Here is a 13586-nt window from a genome sequence, read left to right as displayed (position 1 = left end):
AACAATATGAATAAAATATACACATCACAGAGGACATAAGGATATTAAAAATAGTTGCCTATACCAGGAAGGAGGAAACAGAGGATGGGACAGGTATGGAGATATTATATAGTTTTGATCTTATACCACGCAAACACTGCATAATTTAAAACCAAAATTAAAAAGAATAGAAAGCATTCCTTCTGCAATTAGAAATAAACTAAAACAATTGAACCCAAATGAATATCAGATGGTGGCATAACTATACAAAGAATATGTAATTGTTTCCGGTGACTTTCAAAGCCAGTATTTTGACTATATGTCTTTTAAAGGCTATAATCTAAGGGTCATATAAATTCCGAAGAAATCTGAAAATGCAGATTAGTAGTCATTAGCAATATTGGTACTGTTATTTTGAACCTATCATATATAGGAAATATATTTCTTTAGAAGTCAAGATTTTCAGTGTTAAGAGAAAAAGACAGAAGTATGAAATTAAGAAATTAAGAAAAAGCCTTTAACTTTTAAATTGGAATTACAAATATTAGTATGAATTGAAAGTATATTTTCTCTTTTAAAAAAATAAAAGTGTTTTCCATTTAAAAGTCCTTGAAGCAATGATAATCCAGTGGCAGTAAGTACACCTACCAGGGTTCTGAGGAGAAATCACCAACTCCAGGTCTAGAACTGGAAATATGTAAGATGAATTTAGGCCATCTTATTCCAGATAGCGAGGAAGCTATCAAAGACTAATGAATCAGGGGCACCTCGGTGGCTCAGTTGGTTAAGCATCCAACTTTGGCTCAGGTCATGATCTCACAGTGTGTGGGTTTGAGCCCCACATGGGGCTCTGTGCTGACAGCTCAGAGACTGGAGCCTGCATTGGATTCTGTGAATCCCTCTCTCTCTATTCCTCCCTCCCTCACACTCTGTCTCTCTCTCTCCCAAAAATAAAAGAAACATTAAAAACCATTTAAAAAGAAGACTAATGAATCATATCATAAAAACAGGAGGGTAACAACAAGGGCCTTTCAATGATCTAAAATAAGGCAATATGAACATCAAAACAAATAATGACCACAATATATATAAATATATAAAAATGAATTAATAATTACACACACGTGCATGCCTCCTTGGTCACATTTGGAGACTGCTAGGGCACTCTCCCATTACTTTGAAAACTGATAAGTTAACAGAAAGAATAAAGTATTTATCCTTTTTTATTTATCCTTAAATTTATACCACCGGGAAACTAAATAGTGTATAAAAGTTATTCATAGAAGAATCTCACCTTATACATGCATGAAGATGTTAGAAGATACCTCTAATGAAAGTATGCATCTGGGTAATGATCATCTGTGGATGCCGAAGCTGTGGCTCAAAAGGTTGATAGAGGAATTAGGCTTATGTCTCTGAATCCACGGATAATTTCAGTGGCAACAGACATTCTTTGCTTCTTGATATGATGAAGCAGCACACACCTCCTCCCCATGAAGAAATCTTGAAGAAAGAAAAAAAATTGAACCTGAAGTTAATCAAACCTGTAGATCTATCATTCATGAGGCAATATTGGGGATAAAGGAACAAGTTGGAAGAAACCAGGGGAAGTCAACCAGCCAAATCCATAATGTTGGCCACTCTACAGGAAAAATACCTTACGTTTTCCAACAAACCAATGAACTTTTTAAAAGGAGTGAGAGGAGGAGCCAATGCTTTTATAGCTTTTATATGGGATGCAGCATGTCATTAAAAGGTTTTTGGTGGAATAAGACCTGTATTTGTGACTACTCTTGGTGGTTTTTGAGAATGATCAGAGCAAAAGGGTCTTATGTACTCTGAGAATCTTATGTACAGAACCTTTGGGAATTCTGGGGATTCCAAGTGCTGCAGGGAAGCTTGATTTGGTATTTGCTGCCTTTAAGTCCCCTGCAGCCAAAGCCCTCAGGAGATGGCTCAGCCTACATTCAGCTACAGCTGCAGCTTTCTGTCCAGCTTGGGTAGGAATTTTGAAAACAATTTTCTAATATGCCAAAACCTCTGCCATTTTATTTTAATGAAGAAGTATATAAAGCTGTTGTAGGTCATCCTGCAGTCTAAGTGAAATTCCTTCTCGCCACAGCCTGAAGACAAGTCACTGCTGTGGTTTCACCAGACAGCCTGATTAAAAGGAATGTCTCGTTCTAGGTACAAAAAGACACAAAATAGAACAGGCTGGCTTTAAATAACATAGTCTTTTATTGAAAAAAAAAATTAGGGGCGCCTGGGTGGCGCAGTCGGTTAAGCGTCCGATTTCAGCCAGGTCACGATCTCGCGGTCCGTGAGTTCGAGCCCCGCGTCAGGCTCTGGGCTGATGGCTCAGAGCCTGGAGCCTGTTTCCGATTCTGTGTCTCCCTCTCTCTCTGCCCCTCCCCCGTTCATGCTCTGTCTCTCTCTGTCCCAAAAATAAATAAAAAATGTTGAAAAAAAAAATTAAAAAAAAAAAAAATTACTCTGGACCGCCACTCATTCCTGCTCTATGCACACACACTGTCACATGTTTAACCATACAAACTGCAGTGGAGCCTTTAAAACTGCCTGGATCACAGCATCTCTAGATATACATGCTATCTCTGCCAACAGTCTCGTAGACATTTAGCTAATGATGTAACTCCGTCATGTTCTTTGGAGTATCTGTTCCTGTATTGTAATAGTGGCTCCAGTAAAATATGGGTCTTGTGATAAAAATAAGGAAAGGTGGAAAAGTGGAGTTTGTAGTTTTAAGAGATTCTTCGTCTAGGTATTTTAAGCCTAGAATGAAGGCAAGCAAATGTGGGCATTGGAACCATCCAAAATTATTTTGTCTTCACTCAGTATTCAATTGGTAACCAAGTATATCTGTTCAAGTCTATTCTAATGCTGCTTATCTTATTCCAGGAAAATTAAAACATTTTCCCAAATTTCCTCCCTGCCTGTCTGCTCCCTATCCATCATCCACACTGATGCCATGGCTGATGCCATGAAGATGCTGTTGAATCTTCATGTTAACTGCCCAAGCCCCTAGTGTGTCATTTAAGGCTTCTTAAAAGTGGGCCATGACCTTCCTCTCCAGATGTATCTCCCCCATTCCAACATCACCAGTAAGCTACAATTCAGTTGCACTAAATTATGTTCAGTTTCCAAAGAATGTGATACTGCTTTGGCTTTTTTGGTAATGTAATTAACGAATTTTGCACATGAGAACCATCCAGGGAGCCAGTTATACAGCAGGCTCCTATGCCCAATGACCAGGGGTTTTGATTTAGTGGGTTTGAGTTAGCAAAGATGTACATGACAGACAATGACTCCAGATGATTAGAAGGTACACTTGTGCCACACTTTGAGGAACACTATTGTATGCCTCAGTTTAAGTTTTTGTTTTCTTTGAAATGAATAGCCTTCCCTCTTTACTAACCACTTGGTAAGCTGAATCTTCTTATTGGCGGCATTCCTTGAGTTACCTCAACCAGGTTTAATCATTTGTCCTGTGGCTTCGCTATATCTAATACAACTTCCTAGTTGCACTAAGATAGCATTTAGTTATTTTCCTAGGATTTTTGTTGTTAGGGTGTTCAAGTTTTTCATGCAAAACTAATAGGTTATATTTTGATTTTAAAATATGTTATTATACTCACTGTATACTATTTAGAAAATTAAAAGTATCTACAAAGATAAGAATAAAAATAATCCAAAATTTCATCACTAAGTAATTAACAACCACTCTTCTGTTCCCTTGAAGTGGAAGTAACTTAGTCAAGAGGTATGAACATGTTAATGCTCTCAGTATATGCTGACAAATTACACTACAAAGTTCTATCAGTTTATCTCCATCTAAGAATCTAAGAATGTATGCAAATGCCCAACACACTGGGTTTTAAACGAACAGAAAAATAAATTCACTTCTTTGTCATAATAAAATTATATCTCATCATTATTTTAATTGGCATTTCCAGGATTATTACTAAGGTTGAACCTTTACAAATTTTATACATTTTCTTTCATTAAAGGTTAATACTTCCTTTAAACTCAGCTCAAAGTTTTTAACATAAAAATAGAGCTTAAATTTTACAATTTAATTTTAATCATGAAAGGTTTCAACTGTACAGAAAATTACAGAAAACTAGTATAATTGACCCAGTTTAGAAAAGATGTCAGATTTGTTTCAGGAGCTTTTTCTATTTTAATGGAGCTCAAGATTCAAAATGCACCTCATCCTATTTTCCTCTCTCATGAGAAGTAACTGCTCTCCTGATATTGGAGTGTATACATTCTCTGCATATTTCTTTTTAATTTTTTTAATGTTTAGTTATTTTTTGAGAGACAGAGCACGAGTGGGGGAGGGGCAGAGAGAGGGAGACACAGAATCTGAAGCAGGTTCCAGGCTCTGAGCTGTCAGCACAAAGCCCAATGCTGGGCTCAAACTCATGAACCACGAGATCATGACCAGAGCCAAAGTCAGATACTTAACCACCTGAGCCATTAAGGTGCCACAATTCTCTGCATATTTTAATGCTTGTATTATAAATATAATAACTCATAGCAACATGAAGTATTGTTCTATGTGCTTTAAAATTACTCATATGGTATCACACCATATATATCCATTGTCATCATGCATTTTTACATACAATATAAAATTGTCATCATACAATTTTACATTACATACATGCATTTTAGAGGATATACCCTCTAAATCCATTTTGTTTCATGAAGATCTGCTTCATTTATTTTTACTACTCTATAGTATTCCATTACATAAATATAGCACGGTGTGTTCATTTCCCTGTTGATGGATATTTACTTTTTTCCCAAATTTTGGTTATTATAAACAATAATGAATATTTATATACATATCTCATTACACACATATATGTGCATAAAAGTGAAATTGTCAAAGACAAGTTCATTCAACCTACTAGATTTTGCCAAATTGCTCTCCAAATACTTGTAGCCAGCAATGTATACAAATTTATATTTCTTCAAGTTTTTTGCAACATTGTGCATCAGTGATGTCTTTATTGACATTCATATAAGTGAGAAGTTATACCTCATTACTGTTTTCATTTTTGTTTTCTGATTAGTAATGGGATTGAAAATTATTTTTTCACATTTTATTGGCTATTCTTCTATAAATTGCCTCTTTATACTCTTTTCCCATTTTTCCATTTCACTTTGTGTCTTTTATAATTAACATATTTTTTATGCATTCTGGGTAAGAATTCCTTGTTAGTTATATAATATAGAGATACCTTCTTCCAATTTGTGTAAACAGTGATGTTGTTTTATTTTCCCTTTGCCTGTTGGATTATGATGTTACATTATTGCATAAAATGTCAGAAATCTGGGTTAATTTAGCACTTTCTCAACTTTTAAATTGATTATGTAGCCTCATTACAAGAAAGCAGGAAGTATGATGTTTGTGCCAAAGCCCAGATCATGTGCTACTTCCTTAGTAAAACAGTAACATTTGAACAAAGAGATAAGAAAGGTTTTATGTATTATAAGAAGTACTATATTGCATATAAAAAGAAATATTGGAAGAAATATTGGCTAGGAATTTCCCCAAACTAATTAAAGACATGACTATACATTCAAGAAGCTCTGTGTACCCCACATAGAAAATAAACAACTAAGCACATCACAGTCCAACTTCTGAATGCTAAAAACAAACTGACAATCTTCATATACCTAGAAAAACAGAGATAATACCTCCAAATGAGCATCAAAAAGGCTGATGATTGACATTTCCACAGAAATTATGGAAGTCAGAAAATGACAGATTAACATTTTAAAGTGCTAAAGAAAAACAAACAAACCCTGCAAACCAATATTCTATATCCAGCAAAAAATCCTTCAGAATCGAAGGATAAGTAAAGATGTTTACAGTTAAACACAGCTGAGAGGATTTGCTGCCAGCAGATTTGCACTACAAGTAACATTATTGGGAATTCTGAAGGAAAATGATTCCAGATGGAAGCACATAACTGCAAAATGGAATGAGAACACTAGAAGATGTAAACATCAAAAACTATAAATGAGCCCATCTCTGCTGCTGCTCTCACAGTGCAGAGCTGGGACACATAGCTGTGTTGGAGACGCCGCCCTCAGGCCGCAGGAAGCCACACCTGGAGAAGCTGCTGTGGGGGATCACTTGAAGCCTAGAGTCACCCCCAGGTGTGACAGACGCTACTATCATAGGAAAGTCACCTGCTGAACATCATATGGGTTTCTCCATGGGAACAAAATAATAACTGCATGCTACCTGAGGATGTGAAGAAATTTTTTCCTGATGACCAGTGGCTGCCACATGGCTGGACGAGCACACCATTCCAGTGGGCAGCATGGCACCTAACAGCATCTCCAAGCCAACTTGACTCAACCAGTCTTCCATGCATTCACTCCCTAATGCACCAACCTTGGCAGGCCTGGAGGATTGATGCACTTGAAGCCAGTGAGAATGTCCAGAGAAGCCTCACTTTGATTCTTACAGTGTGATATTGAGTTGGATCCTTGCAATGGGAAGGGAAGGTTTGCCTTGCCTACAAAAGACGGAAGCCAGCAATAGCACAAGATGCTGAAATTTGGCTACTAGATAGAGAGTTATATAGGCATTTTCTTTTTTCTTTTAATTTTTTTTTTAATGTGTATTCTTGAGAGAGAGAGTTGGGGAGGGGCAGAGCGTGAGAGGGAGACACAGAACTGAAACAGTCTCTAGGCTCCAAGCTGTAGCCCAACGGGGGCTTGAACCCAAGAACTGCTGGATCATGACCTGAACCAGAGGTGGATGCCCAACTGACTGAGCCACCCAGGCGCCCCTATTCTCGCATTTTCTCACAGATACCTTTACCGCTTACTATGTCCTGCTCCTCATATATCTGGGCCTGCCACAGTGGCAGTATGACTTCACCAGCTATGGCATCCCACAAGTCAAGCAATGGTTCAACATTTATAAACCCATCACCTACAACACAAACCAGCTCACAGAAGAAACCAACTCCTTCATGAACAAGCTGGATCGCAGCAAAGTGTTCAAGAGCAAGAACAAGACCTTAATCCCCCAAAAGAAAGAGCCCAACCAGCCTGCAGGTGGCCAGAAAGGGCCCTCAGTTCCTTCCTTCACATCTAAATTCTCTTGTAGCCCTGGAAACCCTGTTGGAAATGAGCATCCCCACCTCCCTGTCAGTCCCACAGTGATGATTTCCATGCAGACGGCCCAAGCCTCTTCCCATCTGAGTGAGCCAAATCCTAGGCCTTTGACTCCTGTCAGCATTAGCCAAGAGTTCAAGGGCATACTTAGAGTCCTTTCCTTACCCTCAGCTTTGGAGAGCTGTGGAGTTTCAGAACTTGTTTAAGTAGCTAAACAGATCTGTAAAGAGCTTTCCTTTCTCTCCACTCCCAACCCTCTACACTTTTCAGCAGTGATTAGAGAAGGGCTCCAGAGAAACCACTGGTTTTGACCCATGAAGCATTAGAATGGTGCTGCTCTGTTGGTAACTGTTAGCCACATGTGACTGTTTATATTAAAAATTCAGTTCCTCAATTACATTAGTTATGTTGTGAGTATTCATGTGGCTAGTATTATCATCACAGAAAATTCTCTTGGGCAACACTGCATCAGAATATTTTCATGCTGCCCTTTCCCAGATTAGTTTATTTTTGTTAGAGAATGTGGATATCTTAATTTGATGGGTATCATGTTCCATTAAAATTCTTAAAAAAAAATTTTTATGTTTATTTATTTATTTTTTTTTTATTTTTAAAAATTTTTTTTCAACATTTTTAATTTATTTTTGGGACAGAGAGAGACAGAGCATGAACGGGGGAGGGGCAGAGAGAGAGGGAGACACAGAATCGGAAACAGGCTCCAGGCTCCGAGCCATCAGCCCAGAGCCCGACGCGGGGCTCGAACTCACGGACCGCAAGATCGTGACCTGGCTGAAGCCGGACGCTTAACCGACTGCGCCACCCAGGCGTCCCAATGTTTATTTATTTTTGAGAGAGAAACAGAGACAGAACATGAGTGGGGAGGGGCAGAGAGAGAAGGAGACACAGAACTGGAAGCAGGCTCCAGGCTCTGAGCTCTCAGCACAGAGCCAGATGCGGGGCTAGAACCCATGAACTGTGTGATCATGGCCTGAGCTGAAGTCCAACGTCAACCGAGTGAGCCACCCAGGCACCCCTCTGTTAAAATTCTTGAAGATACAATTGTATATGTGCTTTTTGTCTTTCATAAGTAATTCTCACTCTGCTCCTTTTTTCAGTTTCCTATAAAGTTTGTTGTTTCCAGTAAAGGAAAAAAACTATAAATGAACATTCTGTTTAAAAGCATTGAGTATTATATCTTATGCATATAAAAGCTTACATTTAAAATATATGAAATTGATGGCATCAAAGGTGTTTTGATTAATGGAATTAAACTATTCTTGTTTCTTGTATGCTTTGGGAAGTATTACAACTTACCATGTAGAACTCATACAGTGACTTTAAGAATAATCAGTGAAATAATAACAAAATATATATAGCTAAAAGCTAATAGAGTAATGAATGGAATAATAAAAAAATAAAACAATGACCAGAAATAAATAAAAGAAAGACCAGAAAAGATAAATGAAGAAACAAAGATGAAACAATTAGAAAACAATGGCAAGATGGTTGACTTAAACTCAACCATCTCAGTAATATAATAGGTAATAATAGGTAACTAGAAATTAATATAAGATTATTGGAAAATCTCGAAGTGTTTAGAAATTAAATACACAGGGGGCGCCTGGGTGGCGCAGTCGGTTAAGCGTCCGACTTCAGCCAGGTCACGATCTCGCGGTCTGTGAGTTCGAGCCCCGCGTCGGGCTCTGGGCTGATGGCTCGGAGCCTGGAGCCTGTTTCCGATTCTGTGTCTCCCTCTCTCTCTGCCCCTCCCCCGTTCATGCTCTGTCTCTCTCTGTCCCAAAAATAAATAAAAAACGTTGAAAAAAAATTAAAAAAAAAAAAAAAAAAGAAATTAAATACACAGTTATATAGCACATGTGTCAAAAAAGAAATCACAATGAACTATGTTTTAAATTGAATGAAAAAAATGTGACATGACAAAAATTCCAAGAAGCAGTTAAAGTGGTGGCCAAAGGGAAATTCTTAGCTCTAAATTAGTATACTGAAAAAGAAGTTGAGAATCAATCTTCCAATATACCATCTCAAAGAACTAGAAAATTAACTACAAATTGAACATATTTAAGTACTCCCTAAAGAATAGAAGAAAATGTTTTAAAAGCAGACATCATTGTATGAAAGACCTAAATGTAAGACAGGAAGCCATCAAAATCCTCGAGAAGAAAGCAGGCAAAAACCTCTTTGATTTTGGCCGCAGCAACTTCTTACTCAACACGTCTCTGGAGGCAAGGGAAACAAAAGCAAAAATGAACTACTGGGACCTCATCAAAATAAAAAGCTTCTGCACAGTGAAGGAAACAATCAGCAAAACTAAAAGGCAACCAACGGAATGGGAGAAGATATTTGCAAATGACATATCAGATAAAGGGGTAGTATCCAAAATCTATAAAGAACTTATCAAACTCAACACCCAAAAAACAAATAATCCAGTGAAGAAATGAGCAAAAGACATGAATAGACACTTCTCCAAAGAAGACATCCAGATGGCCAACTGACACATGAAAAAATGTTCCACATCACTCATCATCAGGGAAATACAAATGAAAACCACAATGAGATACCACCTGACACCTGTCAGAATGGCTAACATTAACAACTCAGGCAACAACAGATGTTGGCGAGGATGTGGAGAAAAAGGATCTCTTTTGCATTGTTGGTGGGAATGCAAGCTGGTGCAGCCACTCTGGAAAACAGTATGGAGGTTCCTCAAAAAACTAAAAATAGAACTACCCTACATCCAGCAATGGCACTACTAGGCATTTATCCAAGGGATACAGGTGTGCTGTTTCCAAGGGACACATGCACCCCCATGTTTATAGCAGCACTATAAACAATAGCCAAAGTATGGAAGGAGCCCAAATGTCCATCGATGGATGAATGGATAAAGAAGATGTGGTATGTATGTACGTACATATGTATATATTACACACACACACACACACACACACACACAATGGAGTATTACTTGGCAATCAAAAAGGATGAAATCTTGCCATTTGCAACTACATGGATGGAACTGGAAGGTATTATGCTAAGTGAAATTAGTCAGAGAAAGACAAAAATCCTATGACTTCACTCATATGAGGACTTTAAGAGACAAAACAGATGAACATAAGGGAAGGGAAACAAAAATAATATAAAAACAGGGAGGGGGACAAAACAGAAGAGACCCATAAATATGGAGAACAAACAGAGGGTTGCTGGAGGGGTTGTGAGAGGGGGGATAGGCTAAATGGGTAAGGGGCAGTAAGGAATCTACTCCTGAAATCATTGTTGCACTATATGCTAACTAATTTGGATGTAAATTAAAAATAAAATAAAATAAATTAAATTAAATTAAATTAAATTAAATTAAAAAAATAAAAAAATAAAATAAAAAAGCAGACATCATTGTAAAGAAAATGAATACATCAAAAATTATTTCTCAAAAAATCAATTATTTTGTTAATAGCAAGATATTAAAGAAAGATAAAGAATATAAATTATCAATATCATAAGTGGAAAAAAAGGCATTACAAATCCTAAAGATCTTGAAAATAGAATGGATATTAACAAATTAATACCCATAAATTTGATAACTTAAATAAGCAAATACCTTTAAAACCACACATGACAAAATAAGAATAACGATATCATTTGAGAGGTCCAGTGCAAAATGAGAGTTTCTTTGTTCAAACATTGATAAAAAATTTAAATATGGTGACAGTAAAGCATTAAATTAGTACAAGACATTTATAAGTGCATGTCATTTCCCAGATTATATGACCATGGGCTGGCCTTGCTTCTAAAACTGACATACAAATGAAAATTCTGATCACTTATATATCCATTAAAGAAAATGAAGCCACAATTTTCAACTTTCCAGAGATTTAACATGAAATAATCCCAATTTGCAAAATCACTTTCAGCAAATAATAACATTTCCTATTTTTCAAGTCTCTAATAGGGTAATAATTGGCAAAAGCATTGCAAGGAAGAAAAGTTCCATGCCAATTTCTTCCTTGTGAATAGATGAACAAAACCTGAGCAAAATATTACCAAATCAAGTCCAGCAATATGTAAGTCATCATGACTAAGTGAAGTGCATTTCAGTTTGTAAGACAGTTTTCAACATAAGAAAATTCAGTAATTGTAACTGGCCACATTAACAAAAAAATGACAAATACCATACCATCATCTTAATAGATGCAGAAAAGATATCTGATAAAATTGAACAGCAATTCATGATAAAAAAAATAATCTCAACAAATAGGAATATAAGAGATCCTCTTTCATCTGAAAATGGAAGTCCACAAAAACCTATGGTTAATATCGTAACTAAAAATGAAATATTGAATACTTTCCCGGTGAGTTTGGAATAAAACAAATTGGTCCAATACTATCATTTCTATTCAAATTTTACTGGAACTCCTCAACACTGTAAAATTTCAAGAAAAGGACATAAAATCTATAAATATTGGACAGAAAAAAGTAAACTTATAATATTCAGTAACATATTTGAATAGCTAGAAAATATAAAGGAATCTACAAATTATATCATTTATAAGTGAGTTCGGCAAGGTCACTGGATACAAGATCAATATAAAAATAAATTGTATTTCTATATACCAGAAACAAGCAATTAGAAAATGAGATATAATATACAAGTGTCCAAAAAATCAAATGCCTAGGAATAAATGTAGCAAAATATGTACAAGAACTCTACCATGAAGATCACAGTCATTGCTGAGAGAAATTAAAGATCTAAATAAATGGCGATCAATCAATTGGATATCCATGTGAAAAAAAAAAGTGAACCTTAATGTCTACTTCACACAATAAACAGAAATTAACTGGAAATAGGGCATAAATTGAAATGTGAAAGGTAAATTATAAAGCTCTCAAGGAGAAAATGTAGGAGAATATCTTTATGACCTTGGAGTAGTCAAGGGACATAGGACCGAAAAACACACTATAAAAGATAATTGGTGAATTGTACTTCATAAAAATTAAGATGTTCTTTTCATCAAAAGAGATTTTAAAAGTAAATCAAACACTGGAAAAAGTTAATTTCAGTGCATATATTGGACAAAGAACCCATATCCGGACTATAAAAAATTTCCAACAAATCAATAGGAAAAAAAATCAATAAAAAAATAATGGGACACAAATATGAATAGGAACTTTACAAAACAGAATGTGCAAATTGCAGATAAGCATATGAGAAGGTGATCAACAGAATTAGCCATCAGGAATACATTTGAAAGCCATAATAAAATACTACTATCTACCCATAAGCATGACTAAAAAGAGCTAACAATATCTAGTGTTGGCAAGTATGCACAGGAACTCTGGCTAACACACATTGTTCAAAAGAGTGTAAATCGATACAACCATTTTAGTCAATTCTTTGGCAGAATCTGCTAAAACTGACCATACAGGTACCATATTCCCCAGCAATTATACTTCCAAGTATATGTCCAACAGAAATATGATGCATATGTCTATCAAAAGACATGTAAAATGGTCATTTTAGCTTTATTCATAATAGTAAAAATCTGGAAACATTTCAACTATCCACCAACTTAAGAGTGAATACATGAAATAATACACAGTAGTGGAAAGAAAAATCTACTACTGAACACAACGGCACAGATAAATTTAGCAGAAGTAATACTAAGACAAAAAAACTATACATATTGTATAGTTTCATTTATATGATGGTCAAGAATAGGCAAAACTAATCTATTGTGATAAAGGTCAGAAGATAAGTTACTCTTTATTTTGTTAAAGGTCAGAAGTGAGTATATTAACCTTAAAAGGTAATGAGGTAGGCTTCTGGGTGGTGATAACAGTCCATGTCTCAATCTGGATGGTTGTTATATAGGGACATAAATTAGTAAAAAAAAAAAAAAAATCACTTTTTGTACTTTACTGTATGTAAGTTATAACTCACTTTCAAAAAGCATTATGAAAAAATATTTTTAAAAATCTTTACATGTTTTTATTTATTTTTGAGAGAGAGAGACAGAGCGCGAATGAAGAAGGGACAGAGAGAGTGGCAGACACAGAATCTGAAGCAGGCTCCAGGCTCTGAGCTATTAGCACAGAACCTGACATGGGGCTTGAACCCAAAAATCATGAGATCATGACTTGGGCCAAAGTCAGATGCTTAACCAACAGAGCCACCCAGCTGCCCCCAAAAATATTTTTAAAAACAGAAGGGTGAGACTTTTAAGATGAGAAGTTAGAATTGATGCCAAGGTTTTGTTATTGTTTTGTTTTGTTTTTTAGCCTAGAATCTGGAAGAATAGCATTATCATTAACTGAGATGGGGAAGGGTTAACCATATGTTAACTCATATGTTATGGGTTAGACTGAAAGCTCAGTGTTGGACGTGCTGCATGTGGAGATACCTATTAGATCTCCAATTCAATGTGTAATTG

The 13586-nt window shown here is 36.1% G+C and overlaps 1 pseudogene; it reads left to right on the top strand.

The window, feature by feature from the left end:
• The first annotated feature begins 2687 nt into the window (after window positions 1–2687).
• LOC122213172 lies at window positions 2688–7349 on the top strand (annotated as a pseudogene).
• Window positions 7350–13586: the final 6237 nt, after the last annotated feature.

This window comes from Panthera leo, chromosome A2 (genome assembly GCF_018350215.1).
Source record: "Panthera leo isolate Ple1 chromosome A2, P.leo_Ple1_pat1.1, whole genome shotgun sequence".
Classification (NCBI taxonomy): domain Eukaryota; kingdom Metazoa; phylum Chordata; class Mammalia; order Carnivora; family Felidae; genus Panthera; species Panthera leo.
The sequence above is the reverse complement of the archived record's forward strand: the minus strand, read 5'-3'. Positions and strand labels throughout refer to the sequence as shown.